This window comes from Pinus tabuliformis, chromosome 1_2 (assembly GCF_031772625.1).
Source record: "Pinus tabuliformis cultivar Carrire ecotype Pingquan chromosome 1_2, CPIR1, whole genome shotgun sequence".
Lineage (NCBI taxonomy): Eukaryota > Viridiplantae > Streptophyta > Pinopsida > Pinales > Pinaceae > Pinus > Pinus tabuliformis.
Window position 1 is genome coordinate 324,693,418 of NC_142298.1, and position 9,243 is coordinate 324,702,660.

The window sequence follows — 9,243 nt, forward strand, 5'->3', positions numbered from 1 at the left end:
GACCCATTACATTCATCATCTTCTATTACTAAACTATCTTAGACTCTTATAATACTCTCCCTTTTACACAATCTGATGGTCTATGGACCATGGGTAGATCTTCTAAAGTTGACACAACTTAGATAAAAGAAGGGTGGAAACGCTTTATGACACTTTACATCTACATGCTGTGTGACCACAACTTGTGGAGACTTTACACTTTACATACAAAAACTTGGGCTTTCTTCCCCAAAACTTGGGCTTTTAACCCCAAAATTAACTCTAGGGGACTCGGTCCCAACAGGCCCCCAACACAAATATGGTGACTCGCCCCGAGTCACTCTTTTGGTGCGGAGATCTTACTTTGAAGACCTCCCAATTCAACTTGCACCACTGCAACTTCAATTGTGCACTGCGTAGCTGCCTACTTGACCTGTTCCACCAGTTGCTCCGTTGATGGTCTTGCGCTATCTACCTGGATCTTCTGTTGTGTATTCTGCAGGCTGGACAACTTCTCCCCAATGGTGGTGGAGAGCACATAGGCCTCATCCAGCTAAGGCCCCAATCTAGCCTTGAGGACTACCTCTTTTTGCAGTGTTGCCTCCACCTTCTCTTTCATCTTCTTTGCCTCCTGCAGTTTTTCCAATCTCTACATGATAGCGATGGTGCACGTCATTGCTCTTGCTTCGTCATACTGCAGTTGTAATTCCCTTGCCTCAGTATTTAACATCTATAGGTTGGGATCTTCTTGCAGAATCGTGAGTACCTTCATCGACTGCTAGAAGAGCACAGTACATTTGTCACCGCGGCATCTACTGTAGTGACTGCATCCTTGACAGTTGCCTTGCCCTGTTCTTGGACCTCTAGTGGAGTTGAAGGTTGTGTCCTCAACTCGAGCTTTGTAATAATTAGGGTCAGTTCAAACTGAACCTTGGCCATCTCTATCCTAGTATCGCGCAAACCTGCAGCCAACTTCTAAATCTTGGCCTCCAAAGGCGCCTCTTCTGGGATGTGCAGTTCCGGAACATTTCTACATGCTTCTGATACCACTACTGTGGTGTGCTCATTCTTCTCCTAAACCTTCTTCCAGGTGTCTATTGCTGTCAATTTCTCAAGGAACATATGTTCATTGTTAACCTTCTACTCATTGATCACACTTAACGTGCGCTGCTCTCGGGCCCTAAGTTCTGCGATCACACCTGCTTGCAGCGTGTGAAGGACTTCGCTTGGGAGCACGGCCAAGTTCAAAACAATATTCTTTAAAGCACTGAAAGTAGCCTTGTCAGCTTCTGCCTCCGCACTCAGAGCTCCATTCGACAGCGCGACGGCCTTGGGGATCCAGAGAGTGAACCATCTCTACTGCTTCAGTGGTCCCCGACGCCAAACTAGTTGATGTTGCACTGCCCTGCCCTACACCGATCTACAGTTGAGTAGTTTGGATTTGCAACTCGAGCAGACCCGTCTATATGGAAACCAAAGCTTGCATTTGCTACTGCTCAAACCGTTGCAACAGTTCTGATGTTGTGTCCCTTACCTTATCCCCAATTTCATCCAAGTCTCCCTCTGTCAAAGTGATTGGGTCTAGGGACGAGTTAGTGGCCTTGGTCTTTTTGCACAGCCCTTCCTTCTCCTGCTCCTTATTTTGATTTACCCAAAAGGGAGTGATTTCCATATCTGCACCACCCTACTCTGATTTCTCTTCTTCCTTTGTCTATGACGAAGGATATTTCTAACTTTTGTTAGAGTCGTGTTCTTCCTCCCGTTCCTTCGCGGCGCGCTCTGCTTTTGCTCGGGATTTTTTCTCAACCTCCTTCCATTTTTCATCCAACTACTGAATCTTCGACTGGGACTCTTCCTTCTTCTGCTTTTCTGCGAACTTACTAGACCCGGCGGTCAAGTCTAACCTTGTGCGCCAATCTGTTGGCCAACACTCGAGGACCATTGTGATGGCATCATCCGTCGCTAGGTATGGTAAATCATACAACTTATGTTCTGGGTCCTTTCGCGCCCGGATGGAGATACAGTGGAAGTCTACTTTGAACTTCGTGTATCCCGACAACTGCTCAAAGACAGTTGGTGACAGTCATGGCTTGTGGTTGATGACCACACAGATGCTTGCCTCCATCAACACCAAAAATATTTAACTCTCCCGGACCCGGTCAACGTCCTTAATGGCCCATAGCAAAGCAAACTTCGCTACTTCTGGCAGATCTTTCCCAATCGGAGGAAACCAGTTATCCTCCGGAAATTCCCACGCAACCAACACAATCAATAGTAACAGCCACAAGTAGTGGAATGTCTTGTTGTGGTCCTGTGCATCCATGCAGTTCGCGAGGGACTCATTGCACAGGTAGCGTGCCGAGTTGAATTGTACTCCCTCCGTGGACTGGGCCGCTAATGAAACCACTGGTGCCAGCACCTCATCTACGCGACACTTTCTCATCACCTTGCCAGCCAAGATCTGGGTGGCCACCTTCACCGCGGGGTCTGTAATACTCGAAATTGAATATCCGCGTAGCTTCTTAACAAGATTAAACTTGTCCTTCATCCTTTCAGCGAGGTATTGCTCATCCGTCTTTTCACCAAATGCCTTGGCCTGATTCAGCCCTGAATGTGGCAGTAAGGTGATCCTATGGATAAGCATGTCAGTTATAGGGATTAGCTCTCCCAACCACATGCACCTATCGTGCACCAATCATAGCAACTGTTTGATAACAATCAAATTTATGGGAGTACGGTTGTAATGCAGCACCCATAGCAGATTCAACAAGCCTTCCTTCTCCACCCCCCGAATCCACTTCACCAGCTCTAGCGCGATGACCCCAGAATCTTCGCAGAACACATGCTTCATAAAAGTATCGTTCGCTAGGTGGGGGAACCGCTCAGTATCCACCAAGTCCCAATCCTCTAACTTCAAATGTGGGATGTGCACCAAGTATGGACCTTCAAACGTGATATGTTCTTGCAGCAGGGGTGTATTAAGGAGAAACTTTCCCTCATTTGGGTCCTCTAAGACCTTCACCTTACCCCGATGCGGAGGGATGTATTCGAGCAGCTTCGAAATAGGGTCTACTCCCTCAATATCAATTTCCTTTGCACCCTCGTCTGCCTCTAGGTCTACCACCTTGCCTTTCTCATGCGTAGTGGGCTTTTCTTTTCTCTAATGTTTGCTCAGCAACTCACGCATCAGCAAGGTCTACTTATGTTTATATTTCTTCATATTGGGAACCTCTCGTTCCGGCGTATGCTTCGTCCTAGGTGACCTTGGTGATTTTGGTACCGCTGCGAGCACCTCCATACTTACGACCTCAGGGGAAACTCCCTAAGAGACCATAGACCCTCCAACACTTCCAGTTTCTACGGTTGCAGACATGAGGCTATTAAGGCGCTCCTGGTTTTCCTTAGGTAACTTGTCAAACATAGAACTGGCCACCAAATCCTCAAAAAACGCAGGTTTATGCACAACCAATAGCACAACACATCAACTCTCAGAATGCAAATTGTTTTTTGTTGGGTTTATAGGAAAATTCGAAATCAACCAACCGTTCCCCCCAAAATTCACTCATAAATTCTAGATTGGCAGCAGATTTTCAAATATCCCACTCTTAATTTCAGCCTTAAATACCTCCCCGCTGCCCCTCTTAGCCGTTTTCTCACTGTCAAATCATCAACAGTGATAGTAATAGTCACTTTTTGGCTGCCCTGCGTGATCTCTCCTCCTATAGCGCAGCTCCCTTCATGCTTCTACTAGTGTTGTGACATTCTTTCATTTTTCGCAGTCCCCTAGTCGCGCAGCTCTACAACCCGGGCAGTGTAGTTTATAGTCTCGCTCCTCCTTTCAGCTGCCTGGACCGCTAAGACTATGCTTCCATCATATATTCATCTGGTCGGATCCCCGGTGTATGGCTTCAATTGGCTGCCATTTACCTTCCCCATAAATGGATCTCCATTCAATTTCACCAGCTGAACTACTCCACTATCAATAATCTCTTTGATGACATATTGCCCCAGCCAATGCATCCGAAATTTCCCTAGAAATTTATCAAACTTGTTGTCATATAATAAAACCAAATCATTTACCTTGAAGGTGTGCATTTTGATGTTCTGATCATGCCATGCATTTTCGCGCTCCTTTTGTACTTGTTGATGGAATCCAACCAAAAATCTATCTTCTTCGAGTTCTGTCAGCTACGCAAGCCTTTCTTCTGGGGCTCTGTGGTCCACCATTCCAGTGAATGCCGCTATGCATAGACTAGGCACAATATACTCCATTGGCATCACAGCTTCTACGTCATAAACCAACTGAGAAGGCGTCTATCTAGTTAGCTTCTTACAAGTAGTTATATAATCCCACGCGCACGTCCCAATCATTCCTTTGTGCATTGCAAACCTTCATTAGTGTGTTCTCCAATATCTTATTAAATACTTCAACCATCCCATTAGCCTGCGAGTGATATGGCATACTATTTTGATGATAAACTTGGAATTCCTTTGTCAGCGCGTTGATCGTTTCATTAAGGAAATGTGTACCGCAATCGCTCATCAAAATCTTCGGACAACTGACCCTAGTCAGCACATACTCAAATAGGAACTTCGTTGGTGTTGCCCCTGTACAGTCCTTCATGGGCTATGCCTCCGCCCATCTGGTCAAATACTCAGTCGCGGTGATGATATACCGCGCACCCGTCTTATTTCCTTGAGGCCGAATCGGTCCTACAAAATCAATCACCCATTTCTCAAATGGATGAAATGGAATCTGTGTATTTAGAGGCAACTCATCCCTCAGTGATGGCCTTTCATTCCTCTAACATGCATCGCATGCCCTACAATAAGCTTTGGAATCCTTATGCAGTCTCGGCCACCACAACCCAGCGCATAAAATCTTCTGCATTGTTGCTTTTCTTGCATAATGGCCTCCCGCGACTCCTCCATGAGCTCCAACGAGGATGTTTTTCCATTAAAAATCAAGCACATAACGTCGTAGAATTTTATTCGATCCCATTTTATACAAATGTCCTGCAATGACAGAAAAGTCTGTCGTGCGTACCACCAGTTCCTTCTTTTGTTGACTAGAGTACCCTTCTAGAGCCGTTCCTGTAGTCAGGAAGTGTATGATATCTACAAAGTGATTGTTTGCGATGCGCACCGCAAAAAGTTGCATGTCAGGCAGCCCCTCCTATAGATTAGTAGGCTCCTCTCCTGTTTCAATGCGCCACTAACTAGCTACATGGCGCTTTACCATCCCAAACACCATCTAATCATCAGAGTATACCTCCAAACATTTGTGAATGAAGTTCTTAAACGTCGCGTTGAATACGTGTGAAAATATAGTCGGTGCATTTCTCAGTCCAAAAGGCATCACAGTATACTGAAATCATCCCCACTCAGTCGTGAAGGTCATCTTACTTCTATCTTCAAGCACGATCTTGATCTGATGGTACCCAAAGAACCCATCAGTGAATGAATATGCTTCCTGTCCTCCTACATTATCCAGCACTGGTGAACAGAGTTGGAAAGGGGTCATGCACGCAGGTGTAATTCAATTTCAATCATATTCTTCCACTGGTTCAATAATACCTACTCCAAGCATTTTATCCAACTCTAAGTGGACCTTTTCTTTATACTTTGGGTTGAGACAATAAGGCCTTTGCTTGACAGCTTCGCATTCGGCTTTAAAGTAATCTTCATAACCCCCAAGTCCCATGTTATCCCTTTCAAGTCTGAAAACTCTGTAGGGAACAAGTCCTGATATTCGTAGAGTAGCTCAATGACCTTATCTATTGTGGCATCATCCTAGTAGTCTCCAATCTTTGCAAATTTTGGCTCTGCATCCGTGCCAATGTTCACCTGTCTAGTCTTGAGTGGCGCGGTGATATTTGGATTCTCTATTTGCGGTCCCTCAACTTCACGGTGACCTTCTGTCTCTATGATATTGATGTTCCTCGAATCCTCGTCTTCCTCTTCAGCAGTCACATTGTAGCACTCCAGCGTGTGGTGCAGCTAGGTGGTCTAATCTGGTTGAATTAAATCCAAGGGATCATACGGCATTCTGAAGATTGCTACCTTGATCTCGTGCAACACCTCATCAATACATTCAAATCCATCCTCAAAAATGAATGTCATCAAGAATCCTTGTCGCAGAACGTCCCATTCTTCAGTGCCATGGTGGAGCTCTGTTTCCAAGTACCAGTTCATTGGTATTACATCCAAAGTATGACAGAACAAATGCACCCACTCAGGCTGAGGCTCCACTCCATAAACTTCAGTCCATTTTTCCAAGTGATCACGCAGATCATTCCTCCCATCATATTTCTCTATTAATCGAACTTTCGAGCAACCAAACCGCAATCTCATCATCTTTTTGTACACGTGCCAATCATCCAAACTGTCTTTGTGCGTACCCCACCATCTTGCAGGCGTAGCGCGTAGCGCCAAATCCAAGGCTTGAGAGCGATGCTTCTCTGGCACTTCCCTTTCAAATGCATCCAAAAATTTATCAACATCAATTAACCCATCATAATAAGGCAGACTTCTTGCCTCCAACAATACACAGCGCAATGACTTAGTCATCATATTACAGCGCAATGTAGATACTTCATGCAATCGATTCTGCTAGTGTTCCAATTCCTCATCTAAATCTGACATGCAGGAACTTTCGCGGTCCCATGCAATACACCCATCAGCTGTTGGATTCACCCAATATTGATCTTGTATCGTTATCTTATAAATCTGGTCCAAATCAGCGTTACTTTCATAATCACGGACCGGTTCAGTATAGCGCGGTCCTTCTACAGGGTCTAGGGGTACTACTACACGGAGAGATTTCTTCTCAAATTTCATCTTCTACTTCTTCAAAATGATCACCCCATTCATGTCAGTGGCCCAATTGATCCCAAGGAGCACAGTGTAAGGATTGTTGTCATCCACAATTTCATTCACTTCAAAATCAGCCAACGCGCTCACGCCTTCAATATCTACAGTCATTCTATGCAATATTCCCATTGGGATGATCTTTTGTTGATTTTCCATCCTTAACTAAATCAGAGACCACTGCAGCGCAGGTCTCCCCATTCCCTCCCATGTCTATTTAGGCAAAACATTTGCATATGACCCTAGATCCATAATAACTTAATCCACCTCATATTCTCTTATCTATGCAGTGAGCCTCATCTCACGCCCTGTCCTTGCCTTATGCTTACTAATATTATGACCACGTGTGTTCCGTCAGGAGTGTTTTCTTTTCCGACACACTTATTTATCAGTTCCTGTAATCCTTTCACAGCCTTGCTATCGCGTAGTAGCTTCATACAGGTCTCCAAGAAATTAGTAAGCATAGAAGGGTCCATCTCTTCAGCTAGCTTATCCTGACTTCCTAAGGTAGAGGCCTCAGCAAATCTTTTCTTTGCTTCCATAAATGTTTCCCTCGTGTGTTCCAGATCAAACCCAACCTCCCTTTTGGAGCTTTGTGAACCCACTCACTTTCTTCAGGGTGATTTCCCTTGTCTTCGCCAGTCGTCATTCCACTTCGCAACACGATGTCCACATTAGGATCTTATTTGCGAGGCTCATCCCTCATCATCTACATGTTCTAGGTATGTTGTTGAGGTTGCGCCCCTTTTTCACCTATCTTAGCTATTAATACAGGGAAATCTTACGTTGCATGGTCAAACTGAGTATAGTATCAGCACGATAGGTGCGTTGGGTTCGTACATTCTTGTGCGTAGTGCCCTGGTCCTCCACAGTTGTAGAAAATAACCTGTCCTTGACCTCTACCAGGTCCTCCTCCACCTCATCCTCGTCCGCGTCCCTGATATCCTCCTCGCGCCACCCCGGCACCTTGGTCCGGAGGCTTAATTTCTTCCTGTACCTGATATGTGGGTGTTCTATCCGTCATTATCTCATAGCTACATCAGTTATGATCCTCATGACCCATTGATTTATAGAAGTTGCAAAAGAGTTGTTGTGGTGTCTATACAAATTTCTGCAAAAAGTGACAATTGTCTGTCACATGCTTTCCAGCTACCTGACAGATAACACACCATCGCGCAGACCTTGTACTTGGCCCCACTTGAGCTTCCAGCCTCAGAGGTATCGACCCTCCTGCTCCAACATAATTCACGAAGACTGGACAGTGATCTTTGTCATGTCCCTGACTTTTTCATTTCAAGCACCAAACTTCTTCGCACACCTCTGGCCGAACTATTCTATCCTTCTTTAGACTTTGAAACTATAGGAAAAGGTTCTGCAACTCTGCATGAATCTACTGAACTCCCAAATTAGCATCCTGAATCAGCGTTTCATGCATTCTCATCGTGACCTCCAGGGCTTCCGCTCTGGTCCCAATCTTTTGTTGTGATAAAGCAACCCTTAGATTACGCTCAAGCGAAGCCACAAACCATTCACAGTGTTGTCCATCTGTAAGGTTCATGTTAGCTTCGCAGATCTTACATTTCAATCTCTAATCCAGCTCCCAGGGTGTCTCCCCATGCCTCATCATGATCTCTTTCAATCCAACGATTGATTGCACTTCAGATTTTGGGCTACTGAATTCCTTATTCAGCGCGGTTTGAATATCTGCTAATGCAACGATCAGGTTATTAGTGCAGTATTTAATATACCACGTTAGCGTGTGTTCCTTCAAAGTAGTAACCAACGTTTATTTCTTTATTTGATCATCTGTAATACCCTGAGCTTCCCATATAGCCTTCACGACGAACCAAAATTGGTCTGGATCCTCATTTCCCAAACCCTTGAAAATGGGAAACTTTACTGCATTCACCATACTGAACAATGGTGGCGATGTGGGCGAAGGTGCATGCAGCAGAGATGAAGATGGAGGTGGTGTGGGTGGATGGGGTATTCGCAGGAACCCTTGTCTTATCAACTGAATAGCGCTCTATGGTGAAGCATGTGTTGCTTCTTCATCGTCACTCAAAGGAGGTCCAATCAGCAGGTTATATTCAGGGCCTGTTTTTCCTCTATCCCTGAAGATATTTCCACTTCATGTAGCTCCAAACATCAAGGTAACTACATAACCCACTTTTCACAAAAGAGAATCTTAATCCAAGTATTTAAAGACCTTAAATACTTACCTCGTGGTCCCTTGAAGAAGCGTCGCTCTGCTTCGCTGTAACTGACCGAAGTATCGACCATGAACTATGTCACAAATCCTCCTATGATATGATCAAGCCAGTGATCGACAACGCGTGCAATCTTATCTTTAGAGGCTTCCAATCTCCGCACTAATTCTGGGGTCAACACTAT